Below are 24493 nucleotides of genomic sequence, written 5' to 3'. Positions count from 1 at the left end.
GAGCAGAGAGCTGCGTGTGAGTGAGGGAGTGTGCGAGCAGAGAGCTGCGTGTGAGTGAGGGATGTGCGAGCAGAGCTGCGTGTGAGTGAGGGAGTGTGCGAGCAGAGGTGCGTGTGAGAGGGAGTGTGCGAGCAGAGAGCTGCGTGTGAGAGGGAGTGTTGCGAGCAGAGAGCTACGTGTGAGTGAGGGGGTGTGCGAGCAGAGGTGCGTGTGAGAGGGAGTGTGCGAGCAGAGAGCTGCGTGTGAGTGAGGGGGTGCCGCGAGCAGAGAGCTACGTGTGAGTGAGGGGGGGGTGCGAGCAGAGGTGCGTGTGAGAGGGAGTGTGCGAGCAGAGAGCTGCGTGTGAGAGGGGGTGTGCGAGCAGAGAGCTGTGTGTGAGAGGGGTGTGCGAGCAGAGAGCTGTGTGTGAGTGAGGGGGGTGTGCGAGCAGAGAGCTGCGTGTGAGTGAGGGAGTGTGCGAGCAGAGAGCTGCGTGTGAGTGAGGGAGTGTGCGAGCAGAGAGCTGCGTGTGAGTGAGGGGGTGTGCGAGCAGAGAGCTGCGTGTGAGTGAGGGAGTGTGCGAGCAGAGAGCTGCATGTGAGTGAGGGAGTGTGCGAGCAGAGAGCTGCGTGTGAGTTAGGGGGTGTGCGAGCAGAGGTGCGTGTGAGTGAGGGGGAGTGTGCGAGCAGAGAGCTGCGTGTGAGTGAGGGAGTGTGAGAGCAGAGAGCTGCGTGTGAGTTAGGGGGTGTGCGAGCAGAGGTGCGTGTGAGAGGGAGTGTGCGAGCAGAGAGCTGCGTGTGAGAGGGAGGTGTGCGAGCAGAGCTGCGTGTGAGAGGGGGTGTGGCGAGCAGAGAGCTACGTGTGAGTGAGGGAGTGTGCGAGCAGAGAGCTGCGTGTGAGTTAGGGGGTGTGCGAGCAGAGGTGCGTGTGAGAGGGGAGTGTGCGAGCAGAGAGCTGCGTGTGAGTGAGGGAGTGTGCGAGCAGAGCTGCGTGTGAGAGGGGGTGTGCGAGCAGAGAGCTACGTGTGAGTGAGGGAGTGTGCGAGCAGAGCTGCGTGTGAGAGGGGGTGTGCGAGCAGAGAGCTGCGTGTGAGTGAGGGGGGGTGCAAGCAGAGGTGCGTGTGAGAGGGAGTGTGCGAGCAGAGAGCTGCGGTGTGAGTGAGGGGGTGTGCGAGCAGAGAGCTGCGTGTGAGAGGGGGTGTGCGAGCAGAGAGCTGTGTGTGAGAGGGGGTGTGCGAGCAGAGAGCTGTGTGTGAGTGAGGGGGTGTGCGAGCAGAGAGCTGCGTGTGAGTGAGGGAGTGTGCGAGCAGAGAGCTGCGTGTGAGTGAGGGAGTGTGCCGAGCAGAGAGCTGCGTCGTGAGTGAGGGGGTGTGCGAGCAGAGAGCTGCGTGTGAGTGAGGGAGTGTGCGAGAAGAGGTGCGTGTGAGAGGGAGTGTGCAAGCAGAGGTGCGTGTGAGAGGGAGTGTGCGAGCAGAGGTGCGTGTGAGAGGGGGTGTGCGAGCAGAGGTGCGTGTGAGAGGGAGTGTGCGAGCAGAGGTGCGTGTGAGAGGGGGTGTGCGAGCAGAGGGGTGTGGAGAGGGAGGTGTGCGAGCAGAGGTGCGTGTGAGAGGGAGTGTGCAAGCAGAGGTGCGTGTGAGAGGGAGGTGTGCGAGCAGAGGTGCGTGTGAGAGGGGGTGTGCGAGCAGAGGTGCGTGTGAGAGGGGGTGTGCGAGCAGAGGTGCGTGTGAGTGAGGGGGTGTGCGAGCAGAGGTGCGTGTGAGAGGGAGTGTGCGAGCAGAGGTGCGTGTGAGAGGGAGTGTGCGAGCAGAGAGCTGCGTGTGAGTTAGGGGGTGTGCGAGCAGAGGTGCGTGTGAGAGGGAGTGTGCGAGCAGAGAGCTGCGTGTGAGAGGGAGTGCGAGCAGAGCTGCGTGTGAGAGGGAGTGTGCGAGCAGAGAGCTGCGTGTGAGGTGAGGGGGTGTGGGGAGCGAGAGCTGCGTGTGAGTGAGGGAGTGTGCGAGCAGAGAGCTGCGTGTGAGAGGGGGGGTGTGCGAGCAGAGCTGCGTGTGAGAGGGAGTGTGCGAGCAGAGGTGCGTGTGAGAGGGAGTGTGCGAGCAGAGCTGCGTGTGAGAGGGAGTGTGCGAGCAGAGAGCTGCGTGTGAGTGAGGGGTGTGTGCGAGCAGAGGTGCGGTGAGAGGGAGTGTGCGAGCAGAGAGCTGCGTGTGAGTGAGGGGGTGTGCGAGCAGAGAGCTGCGTGTGAGTGAGGGGGGTGTGCAAGCAGAGCTGCGTGTGAGAGGGGGTGTGCGAGCAGAGAGCTGCGTGTGAGTGAGGGGGTGTGCGAGCAGAGGTGCGTGGGAGAGGGGGTGTGCGAGCAGAGAGCTGCGTGTGAGTGAGGGATGTGCGCGAGCAGAGAGCTGCGTGTGAGAGGGGTCGAGCAGAGTGCGTGGAGAGGGGGTGTGCGAGCAGAGGTGCGTGGGAGAGGGGTGTGCGAGCAGAGAGCTGCGTGTGAGTGAGGGAGTGCGCGAGCAGAGAGCTGCGTGTGAGAGGGAGTGCGCGAGCAGAGAGCTGCGTTGTGAGTGAGGGGGTGTGCAAGCGAGCTGCGTGTGAGAGGGGGTGTGCGAGCAGAGAGCTGCGTGTGAGTGAGGGAGTGCGCGATCAGATAGCTGCGTGTGAGAGGGGGTGTGCGAGCAGAGGTGCGTGGGAGAGGGGTGTGCGAGCAGAGGTGCGTGTGAGAGGGGGTATGCAAGCAGAGAGCTGCGTGTGAGAGGGGGTGTGCGAGCAGAGAGGTGCGTGTGAGTGAGGGAGTGTGCGAGCAGAGAGGTGCGTGTGAGAGGGGGGGTGCGAGCAGAGAGCTGCATTAGGAGTGAGGGAGTGCGCGAGCAGAGAGGTGCGTGTGAGAGGGAGTGTGCGAGCAGAGAGGTGCGTGTGAGTGAGGGAGTGTGCGAGCAGAAAGGTGCGTGTGAGAGGGAGTGTGCGAGCAGAGAGGTGAGTGTGAGTGGAGTGTGCGAGCAGAGAGGTGCGTGTGAGTGAGGGGGTGTGCGAGCAGAGGTGTGTGTGAGAGGGAGTGTGCGAGCAGAGAGGTGTGTGTGGGAGTAAGGGGGTGTGCGAGCAGAGGTGTGTGTGAGAGGGAGTGTGCGAGCAGAGAGGTGTGTGTGGGAGTAAGGGGGTGTGTGAGCAGAGAGGGAGTGTGCGAGCAGAGAGGTGTGTGTGAGTGAGAGGGAGTTTGCGAGCAGAGAGGTGTGAGTGAGGGTGTGTGCGAGCAGAGAGGTGTGAGTGAGTGAGAGGGAGTGTGCGAGCAGAGAGGTGCGTGAGAGGGAGTGTGAGAGCAGAGAGGTGCATGAGAGTGAGGAGTGTGTGCGAGCAGAGAGGTGTGTGTGAGTGAGAGGGGAGTGTGCGAGCAGAGAGGTGTGTGTGAGTGAGAGGGAGTGTGCGAGCAGAGAGGTGTGAGTGAGGGTGTGTGCGAGCAGAGAGGTGCGTGTGAGAGGGAGTGTGCGAGCAGAGAGGTGCGTGTGAGAGGGAGTGTGCGAGCAGAGAGGGGAGTGTGCGAGCAGAGAGGTGCGTGTGAGAGGGAGTGTGCGAGCAGAGAGGTGTGTGTGTGAGGGAGGGGGTGTGCGAGCAGAGAGGTGTGTGTGAGTGAGAGGGAGTGTGCGAGCAGAGAGGTGTGTGTGGTGAGAGGGAGTGTGCGAGCAGAGAGGTGTGAGTGAGGGGATGTGCGAGCAGAGAGGTGTGTGTGAGTGAGAGGGAGTGTGCGAGCAGAGAGGTGTGTGTGAGTGAGGGGGTGTGCGAGCAGAGAGGTGTGTGAGAGGAGTGTGCGAGCAGAGAGGTGCTTGAGAGTGAGAGGGAGTGTGCGAGCAGAGAGGTGTGTGAGAGCAGAGAGGTGAGTGAGGGTGTGTGCGAGCAGAGAGGTGTGTGAGAGTGAGAGGGAGTGTGCGAGCAGAGAGGTGCGTGAGAGTGAGAGGGAGTGTGCGAGCAGAGAGGTGCTTGAGAGTGAGAGGGAGTGTGCGAGCAGAGAGGTGTGTGAGAGCAGAGAGGTGAGTGAGGGTGTGTGCGAGCAGAGAGGTGCGTGAGAGTGAGAGGGAGTGTGCGAGCAGAGAGGTGTGTGTGAGTGGGAGGGAGTGTGCGAGCAGAGAGGTGTGTGTGAGTGAGAGGGAGTGTGAGAGCAGAGAGGTGCGTGAGAATGAGGGGGTGTGAGTGAGATATTAAGGTATCTCCAGTGTGACACAGACGATACAGGACAGGTTAGTGACTAAACATGATTACAGCTCAGACCCCAGTGTGTGTGTGTGATCCTGGTGTGTGTGTGTGTGACACCGGTGTGTGTGTGTGTGACCCCGGTGTGTGTGTGTGTGACCCCGGTGTGTGTGTGTGTGACCCCCGGTGTGTGTGTGTGTGTGTGACCCCGGTGTGTGTGTGTGTGTGTGACCCCGTTGTGTGTGTGTGTGTGACCCCGGTGTGTGTGTGACCCCGGTGTGTGTGTGACCCCGGTGTGTGTGTGTGTGTGTGTGTGTGTGTGTGTGTGTGTGTGTGTGTGTGTGACCCCCGGTGTGTGTGTGTGTGTGTGTGTGTGACCCCGGTGTGTGTGTGACCCCGGTGTGTGTGTGACCCCGGTGTGTGTGTGACCCCGGTGTGTGTGTGACCCCGGTGTGTGTGTGACCCCGGTGTGTGTGTGACCCCGGTGTGTGTGTGACCCCGGTGTGTGTGTGTGTGTGTGTGTGTGTGTGTGTGTGTGTGTGTGTGACCCCGGTGTGTGTGTGTGTGTGTGTGTGTGACCCCGGTGTGTGTGTGACCCCGGTGTGTGTGTGACCCCGGTGTGTGTGTGACCCCGGTGTGTGTGTGTGTGTGTGTGTGTGTGTGTGTGACCCCGGTGTGTGTGTGTGTGTGTGTGTGTGTGTGACCCCGGTGTGTGTGTGACCCCGGTGTGTGTGTGACCCCGGTGTGTGTGTGACCCCGGTGTGTGTGTGACCCCCGGTGTGTGTGTGACCCCGGTGTGTGTGTGTGTGTGACCCCGGTGTGTGTGTGTGACCCCGGCTTGTGTCTGTGTGACCCATCCCTCTGACCTTTGCCCCATCCCTCTGACCTTTGCCCCCTGTCCCCGCAGTGAGAATGCCTTGGAGCTGTCCATCATGCCGCGGGACGAAGATATTTTACAGCTGGTGAGCGCTCAGCTCCTCACAGGGATACTCACTGGGGTAACCCAACCCCCGGGTGCCTCATTACTAATCAGGGAGGGGATTCAGTTAGAAATACACCTCGGGTTATATATTGCTGGAGTAGAGATTAGAGTGTAAGCTCTTCTGCGTGTGCTATCCATGTCCTGTTACTGCTCCCGCCTGACCTCTGACCTCTCTCCCAGGCATATTCCCAGGATGCCTACCTGAAGGGGAACGAGCCGTATCGGGGGGGCGCACACAGCATCCCGGAACCCCCCCCCTCTTTACTACCCATGGAGGAGTCACCCCCCGGAACCGGTCCCGGGGTACCCCGCGGGCTCCTGGTGCCATCACCCCGGATCCGAGGGACACCCCCTCCGTCAGGAGCCCCCCTGTGAGTGACCGAGGGGAGGGACCAAGGGGCAGCCCCGCCCACCGCGACATGCGCACCCACGTCCCGGCCACACCCCTCTCCCACCACCCCGACCTTTCCAGGGGTCACCAGCTTCGTCTGACAGATTCAGGGGCCCGGGACCCCCTAGCACGCCGGGTCATGGCTGGGGCCCCCATGCTGCACCCGAAGCTCACGGCAGAGGCCCCCCGGACCCCTGGGACCGCCTGACCAGCCCCCGCTGGGTGAGCCGATGGGAGCGGCACCAGGCGTTGTGCAGCTGGATGTCTCAGCAGACTCCTCGCGGCGCGGGGGGCTCCGCCCTGCCCCCCCGGAGGCGCAGCGCCTCTCAGGAACGACTGGGGGAGTCCACGCCGCCGAGGAACTGGCCGCAGAGCGCGTCCCAGGACACCCTGCACCAGCCCCCCCCGTGCGAGCCCTGGGGTCACCGCGCGCAGTCGGAGAACTTCCTGGCGCGGTATGGGAGGTCCACGGAGAAGCTGGAGCAGAGCGGCCTCATCTCCCCGCCCTACGAGCGCCCCAGCCTGGTCCTCAGACAGGCACCCTCGGACAGCTCGGCCACTCTTATCCCGCGGACCCCAGAGCCAGGCGGCATCGTCTGGCCCGCGGGAAGCGGCCAAACCCCCACCGCAGCCCCCCAGCACCGGAGACTCTGGCTACATCGGGTATCGGAGTTACAGCCCCTCCTTCCAGCGCCGCACGGAGCTCCTCCAGGCCTTCTCCTTCCGGGAAACGGCCTTCAGCGGCCTTCCCACCTTTAGGACAGCACAGTACCCTGGCTCACCCCCTCCCCCCCGGAACGGAGAGAGACGTCCGTGAGCGTCAGCTCACGGACGACAGCTGCGTCGCGGAGGAGGTGGTGTTGAGGCAGAAGCCCCCAACTGGCCGCAAGGCTGTCCCCCCGGCACGGCAAGTGAACATGGTCTTCCCTGAGGAGGGGAAGGACACGGAGACATCACCTCCTCCCGCAGGCAGAGAGGAGACCCCCAGGGAACGCCCCCTGCAAAGGGTTCCACCGTTACCCCATTCGAGGAGCCCCTGGCATCCATCCCTTTCATAGGTGAGACAGTGCCAGCAGCACACGCTCACTGCTAACCCACACACACGCTCACTGCTAACCCACACACACGCTCACTGCTAACCCACACACACGCTCACTGCTAACCCACACACACTCTCACTACTAACCCACACACACGCTCCGCTGCTAACACCACACACACGCTCACTGCTAACCCACACACACGCTCGCTGCTAACCCACACACACGCTCACTGCTAACCCCACACACGCGCTCACTGCTAACCCACACACACGCTCGCTGCTAACCCACACACACGCGTCACTGCTAACCCACACACACGCTCGCTGCTAAACCACACACACGCGCTCACTGCTAACCCACACACGCGCTCACTGCTAACCCACACACACGCTCACTGCTAACCCACACACACGCTCACTGCTAACCCACACACACTCTCACTACTAACCCACACACACGCTCGCTGCTAACCCACACACACGCTCACTGCTAACCCACACACACGCTCGCTGCTAACCACACACACGCTCGCTGCTAACCCACACACGCTCACTGCTAACCCACACACACGCTCGCTGCTAACCCACACACGGCTCGCTGCTACCCACACACGCTCGCTGCTAACCCACACACACGCTCACTGCTAACCCACACACACGCTCGCTGCTAACCCACACGCTCACTGCTAACCCACACACAGCGCTCACTGCTAACCCACACACACGCTCGCTGCTAACCCACACACGCGCTCACTGCTAACCCACACACACGCTCGCTGCTAAACCACACACGCGCTCACTGCTAACCCCACACACGCGCTCACTGCTAACCCACACACACGCTCACTGCTAACCCACACACACGCTCACTGCTAACCACACACACTCTCACTACTAACCCACACACACGCTCGCTGCTAACCCACACACACGCTCACTGCTAACCCACACACACGCTCGCTGCTAACCCACACACGACGCTCGCTGCTAACCCACACACGCGCTCACTGCTAACCCACACACACGCTCGCTGCTAACCCACACACGCGCTCGCTGCTAACCCACACACGCTCGCTGCTAACCCACACACACGCTCACTGCTAACCCACACACACGCTCGCTGCTAACCCACACACGCTCACTGCTAACCCACACACGCGCTCACTGCTAACCCACACACACGCTCACTGCTAACCCACACACACGCTCACTGCTAACCCACACACACTCTCACTACTAACCCACACACACGCTCGCTGCTAACCCACACACACGCTCACTGCTAACCCACACACACGCTCGCTGCTAACCACACACACGTCTCGCTGCTAACCCACACACACGCTCACTGCTAACCCCACACACACGCTCACTGCTAACCCACACACGCGCTCGCTGCTAACCCACACACACGCTCGCTGCTAACCCACACACGCGCTCGCTGCTAACCCACACACACGCTCGCTGCTAACCCACACACGCGCTCACTGCTAACCCACCACGCGCTCGCTGCTAACCCCACACACGCTCGCTGCTAACCCACACACACGCTCACTGCTAACCCACACACACGCTCGCTGCTAACCCACACACGCTCACTGCTAACCCACACACGCGCTCGCTGCTAACCCACACACACGCTCGCTGCTAACCCACACACGCGCTCACTGCTAACACACACGCGCTCGCTGCTAACCCACACACACGCTCGCTGCTAACCCACACACGCGCTCACTGCTAACCCACACACGCGCTCACTGCTAACCCACACACACGCTCGCTGCTAACCCACACACGCTCACTGCTAACCCACACGCGCTCACTGCTAACCCACACGCGCTCACTGCTAACCCACACACGCGCTCACTGCTAACCACACACACGCGCTCACTGCTAACCCACACACGCGCTCACTGCTACCCACACACGCGCTCACTGCTACCCCACACACGCGCTGACTGCTAACCCACACACGCGCTCACTGCTAACCCACACACGCGCTCACTGCTAACCCACACACGCGCTCACTGCTAACCCACACACGCGCTCACTGCTAACCCACACACGCTCTCACTGCTAACCCACACACGCGCTCACTGCTAACCCACACACGCTCACTGCTAACCCACACACCGCTCACTGCTAACCCACACACGCGCTCACTGCTAACCCACACACGCGCTCACTGCTAACCCACACACGCGCTCACTGCTAACCCACACACACACGCACTCTCACTGCTAACCCACACACACACGCACTCTCACTGCTAACCCACACACGCGCTCTCACTGCTAACCCACACACGCGCTCTCACTGCTAACCCACACACGCGCTCTCACTGCTAACCCACACACGCGCTCTCACTGCTAACCCACACACGCGCTCTCACTGCTAACCCACACACGCGCTCTCACTGCTAACCCACACACGCGCTCTCACTGCTAACCCACACCCTCACACACGCGCTCTCACTGCTAACCCACACACGCGCTCTCACTGCTAACCCACACACGCGCTCTCACTGCTAACCCACACACGCGCTCTCACTGCTACCCACACACGCGCTCTCACTGCTAACCCACACACGCGCTCTCACTGCTAACCCACACACGCGCTCTCTCACCTCCTAACCCACACGCGCGCTCTCACTGCTAACCCACACGCGCGCTCTCACTGTAACCCACACGCGCGCTCTCACTGCTAACCCACACGCGCGCGGCACAGGCAGTGGCAGTGCCAGCCTCCACCTCACACACACTACTACACCATGTATACACAGCACAGGTACAGCGCGGGCAGCGGCAGTGCCAGCCTCCCCCTCACACTCACTACTACACCATGTATACACAGCACAGGTACAGCGCGGGCAGTGCCAGCCTCCCCCTCACACACACTACTACACCATGTATACACAGCACAGGTACAGCGTGGGCAGTGCCAGCCCCCCCCTCACACACACTACTACACCATGTATACACAGCACAGGTACAGCGCGGGCAGTGCCAGCCCCCCCCTCACACACACTACTACACCATGTATACACAGCACAGGTACAGCGCGGGCAGCGGCAGTGCCAGCCTCCCCCTCACACACACTACTACACCATGTATACACAGCACAGGTACAGCGCGGGCAGTGCCAGCCTCCCCCTCACACACACTACTACACCATGTATACACAGCACAGGTACAGCGCGGGCAGTGCCAGCCTCCCCCTCACACACACTACTACACCATGTATACACAGCACAGGTACAGCGTGGGCAGTGCCAGCCTCCCCCTCACACACACTACTACACCATGTATACACAGCACAGGTACAGCGCGGGCAGTGCCAGCCTCCCCCTCACACACACTACTACACCATGTATACACAGCACAGGTACAGCGCGGGCAGCGGCAGTGCCAGCCTCCCCCTTTCTAAGTGCTTTCTCTCTTTCTACAGATGAGCCAACCAGCCCGAGCATTGACCTGCGTGCCAAACACATCCCCGCCTTCTGCGTCGTGTCCAGCGCCTAAACTCCGCCCCTGTGATGTCCGCCAGCCCCTGTTCCCCGACATTCAGCTTCTCCATCAGCCGCCATTACTCCCAGGACTGCAGTAAGTGCCCGTCCCCCACCCTCTCTCTCTCACTTCTGTATCATTATGCCTTATTACTGGCGTGACTTACACAAATCAAATCAGCTTTATTGGCATGACGAAAGAACATGTCAGTATTGCCAAAGCGTGAATAACAGGGGGTGGGGGACAATAATTACACGAATACTAGGGGTAGGGTATAATGATTGCAGGGTATATGGGTAACAGTGTCACACAGGGGTGTAGGGGTTAGGGGACGTCTCTCAGCCCGTGGCAGGTGCTGATGTAGTGTGCAGCCAGTTCTGCGCGGGTTTCATCTTCTCCCAGGAGGATCGCTGTTTTTTGGTTCTCCTCTATATTATTAAAGTTCTGGATAACAGCAGTGAGTTTCTCCAGGTGGGCACTCCTCACTTCAGAGTATTGTGTGCAACGCAACAAGAAGTGAGTTTCATCTTCTACCTCTCCTAGCTCACATCGCTGGCACAGTCTCACCTCCCAGGGCTTCCAGTTCTGTCTGTGTCTGCCTGTCTCTCTCACACACCTCTCCTAGCTCACATCGCTGGCACAGTCTCACCTCCCGGGGCTTCCAGTTCTGTCTGTGTCTGCCTGTGTCTGCCTCACACACCTCTCCTAGCTCACATCGCTGGCACAGTCTCACCACCCGGGGCTTCCAGTTCTGTCTGTGTCTGCGTGTGTCTCTCACACACCTCTCCTAGCTCACATCGCTGGCACAGTCTCATCTCCCGGGGCTTCCAGTTCTGTCTGTGTCTGCCTGTGTCTCACACACCTCTCCTAGCTCACATCGCTGGCACAGTCTCATCTCCCGGGGCTTCCAGTTCTGTCTGTGTCTGCCTGTGTCTCTCACACACCTCTCCTAGCTCACATCGCTGGCACAGTCTCATCTCCCGGGGCTTCCAGTTCTGTCTGTGTCTGCCTGTCTCTCTCACACACCTCTCCTAGCTCACATCGCTGGCACAGTCTCATCTCCCGGGGCTTCCAGTTCTGCCTGTGTCTGCCTGTGTCTCACACACACCTCTCCTAGCTCACATCGCTGGCACAGTCTCATTTCCCGGGGCTTCCAGTTCTGTCTGTGTCTGCCTGTCTCTCACACACACCTCTCCTAGCTCACATCGCTGGCACAGTCTCACCTCCCGGGGCTTCCAGTTCTGTCTGTGTCTGCCTGTGTCTCACACACCTCTCCTAGCTCACATCGCTGGCACAGTCTCATCTCCCGGGGCTTCCAGTTCTGTCTGTGTCTGCCTGTCTCTCTCACACACCTCTCCTATCTCACATCGCTGGCACAGTCTCACCTCCCGGGGCTTCCAGTTCTGTCTGTGTCTGCCTGTGTCTCACACACCTCTCCTAGCTCACATCGCTGGCACAGTCTCATCTCCCGGGGCTTCCAGTTCTGTCTGTGTCTGCCTGTGTCTCTCACACACCTCTCCTAGCTCACATCGCTGGCACAGTCTCATCTCCCGGGGCTTCCAGTTCTGTCTGTGTCTGCCTGTCTCTCTCACACACCTCTCCTAGCTCACATCGCTGGCACAGTCTCATCTCCCGGGGCTTCCAGTTCTGCCTGTGTCTGCCTGTGTCTCTCACACACCTCTCCTAGCTCACATCGCTGGCACAGTATCATCTCCCGGGGCTTCCAGTTCTGTCTGTGTCTGCCTGTGTCTCACACACCTCTCATAGCTCACATCGCTGGCACAGTCTCACCTCCCGGGGCTTCCAGTTCTGTCTGTGTCTGCCTGTGTCTCTCTCACACCTCTCCTAGCTCATATCGCTGGCACAGTCTCACCTCCCGGGGCTTCCAGTTCTGTCTGTGTCTGCCTGTCTCTCTCACACACCTCTCCTAGCTCACATCGCTGGCACAGTCTCACATCGCTGGCACAGTCTCACTTCCCGGGGCTTCCAGTTCTCTGTGTCTGCCTGTGTCTCTCACACACCTCTCCTAGCTCACATCGCTGGCACAGTCTCACCTCCCGGGGCTTCCAGTTCTGTCTGTGTCTGCCTGTCTCTCTCACACACCTCTTCTAGCTCACATCGCTGGCACAGTCTCACATCGCTGGCACAGTCTCACCTCCCGGGGCATACAGTTCTCTGTGTCTGCCTGTGTCTCTCACACACCTCTCCTAGCTCACATCGCTGGCACAGTCTCACCTCCCGGGGCTTCCAGTTCTGTCTGTGTCTGCCTGTCTCTCTCACACACCTCTTCTAGCTCACATCGCTGGCACAGTCTCACATCGCTGGCACAGTCTCACCTCCCGGGGCATACAGTTCTGTCTGTGTGTCTCACACACCTCTCCTAGCTCACATCGCTGGCACAGTCTCACATCGCTGGCACAGTCTCACCTCCCGGGGCTTCCAGTTCTGTCTGTGTCTGCCTGTCTCTCTCACACACCTCTCCTAGCTCACATCGCTGGCACAGTCTCACCTCCCGGGGCTTCCAGTTCTGTCTGTGTCTGCCTGTCTCTCTCACACACCTCTTCTAGCTCACATCGCTGGCACAGTCTCACATCGCTGGCACAGTCTCACCTCCCGGGGCATACAGTTCTGTCTGTGTGTCTCACACACCTCTCCTAGCTCACATCGCTGGCACAGTCTCACATCGCTGGCACAGTCTCACCTCCCGGGGCTTCCAGTTCTGTCTGTGTCTGCCTGTCTCTCTCACACACCTCTCCTAGCTCACATCGCTGGCACAGTCTCATCTCCTGGGGCTTCCAGTTCTGTCTGTGTCTCTCTCACACCTCTCCTAGCTCACATCGCTGGCACAGTCTCACATCGCTGGCACAGTCTCACCTCCCGGGGCTTCCAGTTCTGCCTGTGTCTGCCTGTCTCTCTCACACACCTCTCCTAGCTCACATCGCTGGCACAGTCTCACCTCCCGGGGCTTCCAGTTCTGTCTGTGTCTGCCTGTCTCTCTCACACCTCTCCTAGCTCACATCGCTGGCACAGTCTCACCTCCCGGGGCTTCCAGTTCTGCCTGTGTCTGCCTGTCTCTCTCACACACCTCTCCTAGCTCACATCGCTGGCACAGTCTCACTTCCCGGGGCTTCTAGTTCTCTGTGTCTGCCTGTGTCTCTCACACACCTCTCCTAGCTCACATCGCTGGCACAGTCTCACCTCCCGGGGCTTCCAGTTCTGTCTGTGTCTGCCTGTCTCTCTCACACACCTCTTCTAGCTCACATCGCTGGCACAGTCTCATCTCCCGGGGCTTCCAGTTCTGCCTGTGTCTGCCTGTGTCTCTCACACACCTCTCCTAGCTCACATCGCTGGCACAGTCTCATCTCCCGGGGCTTCCAGTTCTGCCTGTGTCTCTCACACACCTCTCCTAGCTCACATCGCTGGCACAGTCTCACCTCCCAGGGCTTCCAGTTCTGTCTGTGTCTCTCACACACCTCTCCTAGCTCACATCGCTGGCACAGTCTCATCTCCCGGGGCTTCCAGTTCTGTCTGTGTCTGCCTGTGTCTCACACACCTCTCATAGCTCACATCGCTGGCACAGTCTCACCTCCCGGGGCTTCCAGTTCTGTCTGTGTCTCTCACACACCTCTCCTAGCTCACATCGCTGGCACAGTCTCATCTCCCGAGGCTTCCAGTTCTGTCTGTGTCTGCCTGTGTCTCACACACCTCTCCTAGCTCACATCGCTGGCACAGTCTCACCTCCCGGGGCTTCCAGTTCTGTCTGTGTCTGCCTGTCTCTCTCACACCTCTCCTAGCTCACATCACTGGCACAGTCTCACTTCCCGGGGCTTCCAGTTCTGTCTGTGTCTGCCTGTGTCTCTCACACACCTCTCCTAGCTCACATCGCTGGCACAGTCTCATCTCCCGGGGCTTCCAGTTCTGTCTGTGTCTGCCTGTGTCTCACACACCTCTCCTAGCTCACATCGCTGGCACAGTCTCATCTCCCGGGGCTTCCAGTTCTGTCTGTGTCTGCCTGTGTCTCTCTCACACCTCTCTTAGCTCACATCGCTGGCACAGTCTCATCTCCCGGGGCTTCCAGTTCTGTCTGTGTCTGCCTGTGTCTCTCACACACCTCTCCTAGCTCACATCGCTGGCACAGTCTCACCTCCCGGGGCTTCCAGTTCTGTCTGTGTCTGCCTGTGTCTCTCACACACCTCTCCTAGCTCACATCGCTGGCACAGTCTCACCTCCCGGGGCTTCCAGTTCTGTCTGTGTCTGCCTGTGTCTCTCACACACCTCTCCTAGCTCACATCGCTGGCACAGTCTCATCTCCCGGGGCTTCCAGTTCTGTCTGTGTCTGCCTGTGTCTCACACACCTCTCCTAGCTCACATCGCTGGCACAGTCTCATCTCCCGGGGCTTCCAGTTCTGTCTGTGTCTGCCTGTGTCTCTCTCACACCTCTCTTAGCTCACATCGCTGGCACAGTCTCATCTCCCGGGGCTTCCAGTTCTGTCTGTGTCTGCCTGTGTCTCTCACACACCTCTCCTAGCTCACATCGCTGGCACAGTCTCACCTCCCGGGGCTTCCAGTTCTGTCTGTGTCTGCCTGTGTCTCTCACACACCTCTCCTAGCTCACATCGCTGGCACAGTCTCACCTCCCGGGGCTTCCAGTTCTGTCTGTGTCTGCCTGTGTCTCTCACACACCTCTCCTAGCTCACATCGCTGGCACAGTCTCACCTCCCGGGGCTTCCAGTTCTGTCTGTGTCTGCCTGTGTCTCTCACACACCTCTCCTAGCTCACATCGCTGGCACAGTCTCATCTCCCGGGGCTTCCAGTTCTGTCTATGTCTGTCTGTGTCTCTCACACACCTCTCCTAGCTCACATCGCTGGCACAGTCTAATCTCCCGGGGCTTCCAGTTCTGTCTGTGTCTGCCTGTGTCTCTCACACACCTCTCCTAGCTCACATTGCTGGCACAGTCTCATCTCCTGGGGCTTCCAGTTCTGTCTGTGTCTCTCACACACCTCTCCTAGCTCACATCGCTGGCACAGTCTCACCTCCCGGGGCTTCCAGTTCTGTCTGTGTCTGCCTGTGTCTCTCACACACCTCTCCTAGCTCACATCGCTGGCACAGTCTCATCTCCCGGGGCTTCCAGTTCTGTCTGTGTCTGCCTGTGTCTCTCACACACCTCTCCTAGCTCACATCGCTGGCACAGTCTCATCTCCCACGGCTTCCAGTTCTGTCTGTGTCTGCCTGTGTCTCTCACACACCTCTCCAAGCTCACATCGCTGGCACAGTCTCACCTCCCGGGGCATCCAGTTCTGTCTGTGTCTGCCTGTGTCTCTCACACACCTCTCCTAGCTCACATCGCTGGCACAGTCTCACCTCCCGGGGCTTCCAGTTCTGTCTGTCTCTCTCACACACCTCTCCTAGCTCACATCGCTGGCACAGTCTCATCTCCCGGGGCTTCCAGTTCTGTCTGTGTCTGCCTGTGTCTCTCACACACCTCTCCTAGCTCACATCGCTGGCACAGTCTCACCTCCCAGGGCTTCCAGTTCTGTCTGTGTCTGCCTGTGTCTATTTCCAGGCAGTGGGCGCTCATTCTGTACTGGCCCAGGGTCTGTCTCTGCTTTGGGTCTTTTACCTTCAGTAGGTAGGGTGCCAGAGTATATTCTCTCTGTAGGCTGTGGTAGGTTTCCAGCTTCTTTGAGCGCTGGATATCATTCCATTGTCACGTGTGCCCTCTCTCTTTCTCACTCCCCTCTCCGTCTGTCTCTCTCTCTCCCCTGTCCGTCTCTCTCTGTCTCCCCTCTCTCTCTCTCCCCTGTCCGTCTCTCTCTGTCTCCTCTGTCTCCTCTCTCTCTCCTCTCCTGTGTTTGGGGTCCCTGAGCCTGTGTTTGGGGTCCCTCACTGTCAGGAGATACACCCCAGCAGAATAGCATGTCATTGGCGGTATCTGGGATTCCCCGCGGGTTTTATATCTTTGCTCAATGTCTCTCTATCTCTCCTCTTCCCCTCTCTCTCTCCCTCTCTCTCTCTCTCTCTCCCTCTCTCTCTCTCTCCCTCTCCTCTCCCTCACTCTCCTCTCCTTTCCCCCTCTCGCTCCTCTCCCCCTCTCGCTCCTCTCCCCCTCTCTCACCTCTTCCCCTCTCTCTCCTCTTCCCCTCTCTCTCCTCTTCCCCTCTCTCTCCTCTTCCCCTCTCTCTCCTCTTCCCCTCTCTCTCTCCCTCTCTCTCTCTCTCCCTCTCTCTCTCTCTCTCTCTCCCTCTCCTCTCCCTCACTCTCCTCTCCTTTCCCCCTCTCGCTCCTCTCCCCTCTCGCTCCTCTCCCCTCTCTCTCCCCTCCCCCTCTCTCACCTCTTCCCCTCTCTCTCCTCTTCCCCTCTCTCACCTCTTCCCCTCTCTCTCCTCTTCCCCTCTCTCTCCTCTTCCCCTCTCTCTCCTCTTCCCCTCTCTCTCCTCTTCCCCTCTCTCACCTCTTCCCCTCTCTCACCTCTTCCCCTCTCTCTCCTCTTCCCCTCTCTCTCCTCTTCCCCTCTCTCTCCTCTTCCCCTCTCTCTCCTCTTCCCCTCTCTCTCCTCTCACTCTCTCCCCCTTTTCATCGGTCTCCTCTCTTCCCGCCCTCCCTCCCCCCTCATGACTCACACTCCCCTCTCCCAGGCAGTATTAAATCGAGTCGACGTTCCTCTTACCTCCTCGCTATTACCACAGAACGGTCCAAGTCCTGTGACGACGGGCTCAACACTTTCCGTGATGAGGGGCGGCTGCAGAGGTGAGTGTGAGGGGAGGAGGCTGCAGAGGTGAGTGTGAGGGGGAGGCTGCAGAGGTGAGGGGGAGGCTGCAAAGGTGAGTGAGGGGGGAGGCTGCAGAGGTGAGTGTGAGGGGGAGGCTGCAGAGGCGAGTGTGAGGGGGAGGCTGCAGAGGTGAGTGTGAGGGGAGGAGGCTGCAGAGGTGAGTGTGAGGGGGGAGGCTGCAGAGGTGATTGTGAGGGGGAGGCTGCAGAGGTGAGTGTGAGGGGGAGGCTGCAGAGGTGAGTGTGAGGAGGAGGCTGCAGAGGTGAGTGAGGGGGAGGCTGCAGAGGCGAGTGTGAGGGGAGGAGGCTGCAGAGGTGAGTGTGAGGGGGAGGCTGCAGAGGTGAGTGTGAGGGGGAGGCTGCAGAGGTGAGTGTGAGGGGGAGGCGGCTGCAGAGGTGAGTGTGAGGGGAGGAGGCTGCAGAGGTGAGTGTGAGGAGGAGGCTGCAGAGGTGAGTGTGAGGAGGAGGCTGCAGAGGTGAGTGTGAGGGGGAGGCTGCAGAGGTGAGTGTGAGGGGAGGAGGCTGCAGAGGCGAGTGTGAGGGGGGAGGCTGCAGAGGCGAGTGTGAGGGGGGAGGCTGCAGAGGTGAGTGTGAGGGGAGGATGCTGCAGAGGTGAGTGTGAGGGGGAGGCTGCAGAGGCAAGTGTGAGGGGGGAGGCTGCAGAGGCGAGTGTGAGGGGAGGAGGCTACAGAGGCGAGTGTGAGGGGAGGAGGCTGCAGAGGTGAGTGTGAGGGGAGGAGGCTGCAGAGGTGAGTGTGAGGGGGAGGCTGCAGAGGTGAGTGTGAGGGGGGAGGCTGCAGAGGTGAGTGTGAGGGGAGGAGGCTGCAGAGGTGAGTGTGAGGGGGGAGGCTGCAGAGGTGAGTGTGAGGGGAGGAGGCTGCAGAGGTGAGTGTGAGGGGAGGAGGCTGCAGAGGTGAGTGTGAAGGGGAAAGCTGCAGAGGTGAGTGTGAGGGGAGGAGGCTGCAGAGGCAAGTGTGGGGGGAGGAGGCTGCAGAGGTGAGTGTGAGGGGGGAGGCTGCAGAGGTGAGTGTGAGGGGAGGAGGCTGCAGAAGTGAGTGTGAGGGGAGGAGGCTGCAGAGGTGAGTGTGAGGGGGGAGGCTGCAGAGGTGAGTGTGAGGGGGGAGGCTGCAGAGGTGAGTGTGAGGGGGGGAGGCTGCAGAGGCGAGTGTGAGGGGAGGAGGCTGCAGAGGCGAGTGTGAGGGGAGGAGGCTGCAGAGGTGAGTGTGAGGGGGAGGCTGCAGAGTTGAGTGTGAGGAGGAGGCTGCAGAGGTGAGTGTGAGGGGGAGGCTGCAGAGGTGAGTGTGAAGAGGAGGCTGCAGAGGCGAGTGTGAGGGGAGGAGGCTGCAGAGGCGAGTGTGAGGGGGAGGCTGCAGAGGCGAGTGTGAGGGGGGAGGCTGCAGAGGCGAGTGTGAGGGGAGGAGGCTGCAGAGGTGAGTGTGAGGGGAGGAGGCTGCAGAGGTGAGTGTGAGTGGGGAGGCTGCAGAGGCGAGTGTGAGGGGGGAGGCTGCAGAGGTGAGTGTGAGGGGAGGAGGCTGCAGAGGCGAGTGTGAGGGGAGGAGGCTGCAGAGGCGAGTGTGAGGGGAGGAGGCTGCAGAGGCGAGTGTGAGGGGAGGAGGCTGCAGAGGTGAGTGTGAGGGGAGGAGGCTGCAGAGGTGAGTGAGGGGAGGAGGCTGCAGAGGCGAGTGAGGGGGGAGGCTGCAGAGGTGAGTGTGAGGGGAGGAGGCTGCAGAGGTGAGTGTGAGGGAGGAGGCTGCAGAGGTGAGTGAGGGGAGGAGGCTGCAGAGGCGAGTGAGGGAGGAGGCTGCAGAGGTGAGTGTGAGGGGAGGAGGCTGCAGAGGCGAGTGAGGGGAGGAGGCTGCAGAGGCGAGTGAGGGGGGAGGCTGCAGAGGCGAGTGTGAGGGGGATGCTGCAGAGGCGAGTGTGAGGGGGATGCTGCAGAGGCGAGTGTGAGGGGGATGCTGCAGAGGCGAGTGTGAGGGGGATGCTGCAGAGGCGAGTGTGAGGGGGATGCTGCAGAGGCGAGTGTGAGGGGAGGAGGCTGCAGAGGTGAGTGTGAGGGGGATGCTGCAGAGGTGAGTGTGAGGAGGAGGCTGCAGAGGCGAGTGTGAGGGGGGAGGCTGCAGAGGTGAGTGTGAGGGGGAGGAGGCTGCAGAGGCGAGTGTGAGTACACAAGGAGTATAAGTCCTTCCTGCCTGGGGGGGTATTATTCTGACGTTGGGTTTCCCGTTCCCCACAGCAGGCCGCCCGCCCGCGTCCCCAGCCTCAGGATGTTACGCAGTTTCTTTACTGACGGGGTGAGAATTCAGCGCTCACACAGAGAGAGCGTGAGCGTGAGCGTGAGCGTGAGCGTGTGTCTAGCGTGTGTCTAGCGTGTGCCGAGTGCTTCTGTATCTAGATACATACATACATGTACAGCATGTGTCAAGCATGCGAAGTGTGTATATTCTGATAATTACCCGTGTCCCCCTGCAGTTCTGGGCAGTGTGTGTATATAGATGTGTGTGTGTATACTGATAATTACCCGTGTCCCCCTGCAGATCTGGGCAGTGTGTATATAGATGTGTGTGTGTATATACTGATAATTACCCGTGTCCCCCTGCAGTTCTGGGCAGTGTGTGTATATAGATGTGTGTGTGTATATACTGATAATTACCCGTGTCCCCCTGCAGTTCTGGGCAGTGTGTGTATATAGATGTGTGTGTGTATATACTGATAATTACCCGTGTCCCCCCGCAGTTCTGGGCAGTGTGTGTATATAGATGTGTGTGTGTGTATATACTGATAATTACCCGTGTCCCCCTGCAGTTCTGGGCAGTGTGTGTATATAGATGTGTGTGTGTGTATATACTGATAATTACCCGTGTCCCCCTGCAGTTCTGGGCAGTGTGTATATAGATGTGTGTGTATATACTGATAATTACCCGTGTCCCCTGCAGTTCTGGGCAGTGTGTGTATATAGATGTGAGTGTATATACTGATAATTACCCGTGTCCCCCTGCAGTTCTGGGCAGTGTGTGTATATAGATGTGTGTGTATATACTGATAATTACCCGTGTCCCCCTGCAGTTCTGGGCAGTGTGTGTATATAGATGTGAGTGTGTATATACTGATAATTACCCGTGTCCCCCTGCAGTTCTGGGCAGTGTGTATATAGATGTGTGTGTATATACTGATAATTACCCGTGTCCCCCTGCAGTTCTGGGCAGTGTGTGTATATAGATGTGTGTGTATATACTGATAATTACCCGTGTCCCCCTGCAGATCTGGGCAGTGTGTATATAGATGTGTGTGTGTATATACTGATAATTACCCGTGTCCCCCTGCAGTTCTGGGCAGTGTGTGTATATAGATGTGTGTGTGTGTATATACTGATAATTACCCGTGTCCCCCTGCAGTTCTGGCAGTGTGTGTATATAGATGTGTGTGTATATACTGATAATTACCCGTGTCCCCCTGCAGTTCTGGGCAGTGTGTATATAGATGTGTGTGTGTATATACTGATAATTACCCGTGTCCCCCTGCAGTTCTGGGCAGTGTGTGTATATAGATGTGAGTGTATATACTGATAATTACCCGTGTCCCCCTGCAGTTCTGGGCAGTGTGTGTATATAGATGTGTGTGTATATACTGATAATTACCCGTGTCCCCCTGCAGTTCTGGGCAGTGTGTGTATATAGATGTGTGTGTATATACTGATAATTACCCGTGTCCCCCTGCAGTTCTGGGCAGTGTGTGTATATAGATGTGTGTATATACTGATAATTACCCGTGTCCCCCTGCAGTTCTGGGCAGTGTGTGTATATAGATGTGTGTGTGTATATACTGATAATTACCCGTGTCCCCCTGCAGTTCTGGGCAGTGTGTGTATATAGATGTGTGTATATACTGATAATTACCCGTGTCCCCCTGCAGTTCTGGGCAGTGTGTATATAGATGTGTGTGTGTATATACTGATAATTACCCGTGTCCCCCTGCAGTTCTGGGCAGTGTGTGTATATAGATGTGTGTGTGTATATACTGATAATTACCCGTGTCCCCCTGCAGTTCTGGGCAGTGTGTGTATATAGATGTGTGTATATACTGATAATTACCCGTGTCCCCCTGCAGTTCTGGGCAGTGTGTGTATATAGATGTGTGTGTGTATATACTGATAATTACCCGTGTCCCCCTGCAGTTCTGGGCAGTGTGTGTATATAGATGTGTGTATATACTGATAATTACCCGTGTCCCCCTGCAGTTCTGGGCAGTGTGTGTATATAGATGTGAGTATATACTGATAATTACCCGTGTCCCCCTGCAGATCTGGGCAGTGTGTATATAGATGTGTGTGTATATACTGATAATTACCCGTGTCCCCCTGCAGTTCTGGGCAGTGTGTGTATATAGATGTGAGTGTATATACTGATAATTACCCGTGTCCCCCTGCAGTTCTGGGCAGTGTGTGTATATAGATGTGAGTGTATATTCTGATAATTACCCGTGTCCCCCTGCAGTTCTGGGCAGTGTGTGTATATAGATGTGTGTGTATATACTGATAATTACCCGTGTCCCCCTGCAGTTCTGGGCAGTGTGTGTATATAGATGTGTGTGTGTATATACTGATAATTACCCGTGTCCCCCTGCAGTTCTGGGCAGTGTGTGTATAGATGTGTGTGTGTATATACTGATAATTACCCGTGTCCCCCTGCAGTTCTGGGCAGTGTGTGTATATAGATGTGTGTATATACTGATAATTACCCGTGTCCCCCTGCAGATCTGGGCAGTGTGTGTATATAGATGTGAGTGTATATACTGATAATTACCCGTGTCCCCCTGCAGTTCTGGGCAGTGTGTGTATATAGATGTGTGTGTGTATATACTGATAATTACCCGTGTCCCCCTGCAGATCTGGGCAGTGTGTGTATATAGATGTGTGTGTATATACTGATAATTACCCGTGTCCCCCTGCAGTTCTGGGCAGTGTGTGTATATAGATGTGTGTGTATATACTGATAATTACCCGTGTCCCCCTGCAGTTCTGGGCAGTGTGTGTATATAGATGTGTGTGTATATACTGATAATTACCCGTGTCCCCCTGCAGTTCTGGGCAGTGTGTGTATATAGATGTGTGTGTATATACTGATAATTACCCGTGTCCCCCTGCAGTTCTGGGCAGTGTGTGTATATAGATGTGTGTGTATATACTGATAATTACCCGTGTCCCCCTGCAGTTCTGGGCAGTGTGTGTATATAGATGTGTGTGTGTATATACTGATAATTACCCGTGTCCCCCTGCAGTTCTGGGCAGTGTGTGTATATAGATGTGTGTGTATATACTGATAATTACCCGTGTCCCCCCTGCAGTTCTGGGCAGTGTGTGTATATAGATGTGTGTATATACTGATAATTACCCGTGTCCCCCTGCAGTTCTGGGCAGTGTGTGTATATAGATGTGTGTGTATATACTGATAATTACCCGTGTCCCCCTGCAGTTCTGGGCAGTGTGTGTATATAGATGTGAGTGTATATACTGATAATTACCCGTGTCCCCCTGCAGTTCTGGGCAGTGTGTGTATATAGATGTGTGTGTATATACTGATAATTACCCGTGTCCCCCTGCAGTTCTGGGCAGTGTGTGTATATAGATGTGAGTGTGTATATACTGATAATTACCCGTGTCCCCCTGCAGTTCTGGGCAGTGTGTATATAGATGTGTGTGTATATACTGATAATTACCCGTGTCCCCTGCAGTTCTGGGCAGTGTGTGTATATAGATGTGAGTGTATATACTGATAATTACCCGTGTCCCCCTGCAGTTCTGGGCAGTGTGTGTATATAGATGTGTGTATATACTGATAATTACCCGTGTCCCCCTGCAGTTCTGGGCAGTGTGTGTATATAGATGTGTGTGTATACTGATAATTACCCGTGTCCCCCTGCAGTTCTGGGCAGTGTGTGTATATAGATGTGTGTGTGTATATACTGATAATTACCCGTGTCCCCCTGCAGTTCTGGGCAGTGTGTATATAGATGTGTGTGTGTATATACTGATAATTACCCGTGTCCCCCTGCAGTTCTGGGCAGTGTGTGTATATAGATGTGTGTGTGTGTATATACTGATAATTACCCGTGTCCCCCTGCAGTTCTGGGCAGTGTGTGTATATAGATGTGTGTGTATATACTGATAATTACCCGTGTCCCCCTGCAGTTCTGGGCAGTGTGTATATAGATGTGTGTGTGTATATACTGATAATTACCCGTGTCCCCCTGCAGTTCTGGGCAGTGTGTGTATATAGATGTGTGTGTATATACTGATAATTACCCGTGTCCCCCTGCAGTTCTGGGCAGTGTGTGTATATAGATGTGTGTGTATATACTGATAATTACCCGTGTCCCCCTGCAGTTCTGGGCAGTGTGTGTATATAGATGTGTGTGTATATACTGATAATTACCCGTGTCCCCCTGCAGTTCTGGGCAGTGTGTGTATATAGATGTGTGTGTATATACTGATAATTACCCGTGTCCCCCTGCAGTTCTGGGCAGTGTGTGTATATAGATGTGTGTGTGTATATACTGATAATTACCCGTGTCCCCCTGCAGTTCTGGGCAGTGTGTGTATATAGATGTGTGTGTATATACTGATAATTACCGTGTCCCCCTGCAGTTCTGGGCAGTGTGTGTATATAGATGTGTGTATATACTGATAATTACCCGTGTCCCCCTGCAGTTCTGGGCAGTGTGTGTATATAGATGTGTGTGTATATACTGATAATTACCCGTGTCCCCCTGCAGTTCTGGGCAGTGTGTGTATATAGATGTGTGTGTATATACTGATAATTACCCGTGTCCCCCTGCAGTTCTGGGCAGTGTGTGTATATAGATGTGAGTGTATATACTGATAATTACCCGTGTCCCCCTGCAGTTCTGGCAGTGTGTGTATATAGATGTGTGTGTATATACTGATAATTACCCGTGTCCCCCTGCAGTTCTGGGCAGTGTGTGTATATAGATGTGTGTGTATATACTGATAATTACCCGTGTCCCCCTGCAGTTCTGGGCAGTGTGTGTATATAGATGTGTGTGTATATACTGATAATTACCCGTGTCCCCCTGCAGTTCTGGGCAGTGTGTATATAGATGTGTGTGTGTATATACTGATAATTACCCGTGTCCCCCTGCAGTTCTGGGCAGTGTGTATATAGATGTGTGTGTATATACTGATAATTACCCGTGTCCCCCTGCAGTTCTGGGCAGTGTGTGTATATAGATGTGTGTATATACTGATAATTACCCGTGTCCCCCTGCAGTTCTGGGCAGTGTGTGTATATAGATGTGTGTGTATATACTGATAATTACCCGTGTCCCCCCGCAGTTCTGGGCAGTGTGTATATAGATGTGTGTGTGTGTGTATATACTGATAATTACCCGTGTCCCCCTGCAGTTCTGGGCAGTGTGTGTATATAGATGTGAGTGTATATACTGATAATTACCCGTGTCCCCCCGCAGTTCTGGGCAGTGTGTGTATATAGATGTGTGTGTATATACTGATAATTACCCGTGTCCCCCTGCAGTTCTGGGCAGTGTGTGTATATAGATGTGTGTGTGTATATATCTGATAATTACCCGTGTCCCCCTGCAGTTCTGGGCAGTGTGTGTATATAGATGTGTGTGTGTATATA

At 57.0% G+C, this 24493-nt stretch overlaps 1 pseudogene; it reads left to right on the top strand.

Annotated features, from left to right (window-relative positions):
* The first annotated feature begins 5047 nt into the window (after nt 1-5047).
* Nucleotides 5048-19177, top strand: LOC142483160 (rho GTPase-activating protein 23-like; annotated as a pseudogene).
* The last annotated feature ends 5316 nt before the right edge of the window (nt 19178-24493 follow it).

The sequence above is a fragment of the Ascaphus truei genome, unplaced genomic scaffold, assembly GCF_040206685.1.
Source record: "Ascaphus truei isolate aAscTru1 unplaced genomic scaffold, aAscTru1.hap1 HAP1_SCAFFOLD_3025, whole genome shotgun sequence".
In the NCBI taxonomy this organism is placed as follows: domain Eukaryota; kingdom Metazoa; phylum Chordata; class Amphibia; order Anura; family Ascaphidae; genus Ascaphus; species Ascaphus truei.
Note: the sequence above shows the minus strand (reverse complement) of the source record. Positions and strands in the feature narration are given on the sequence as shown.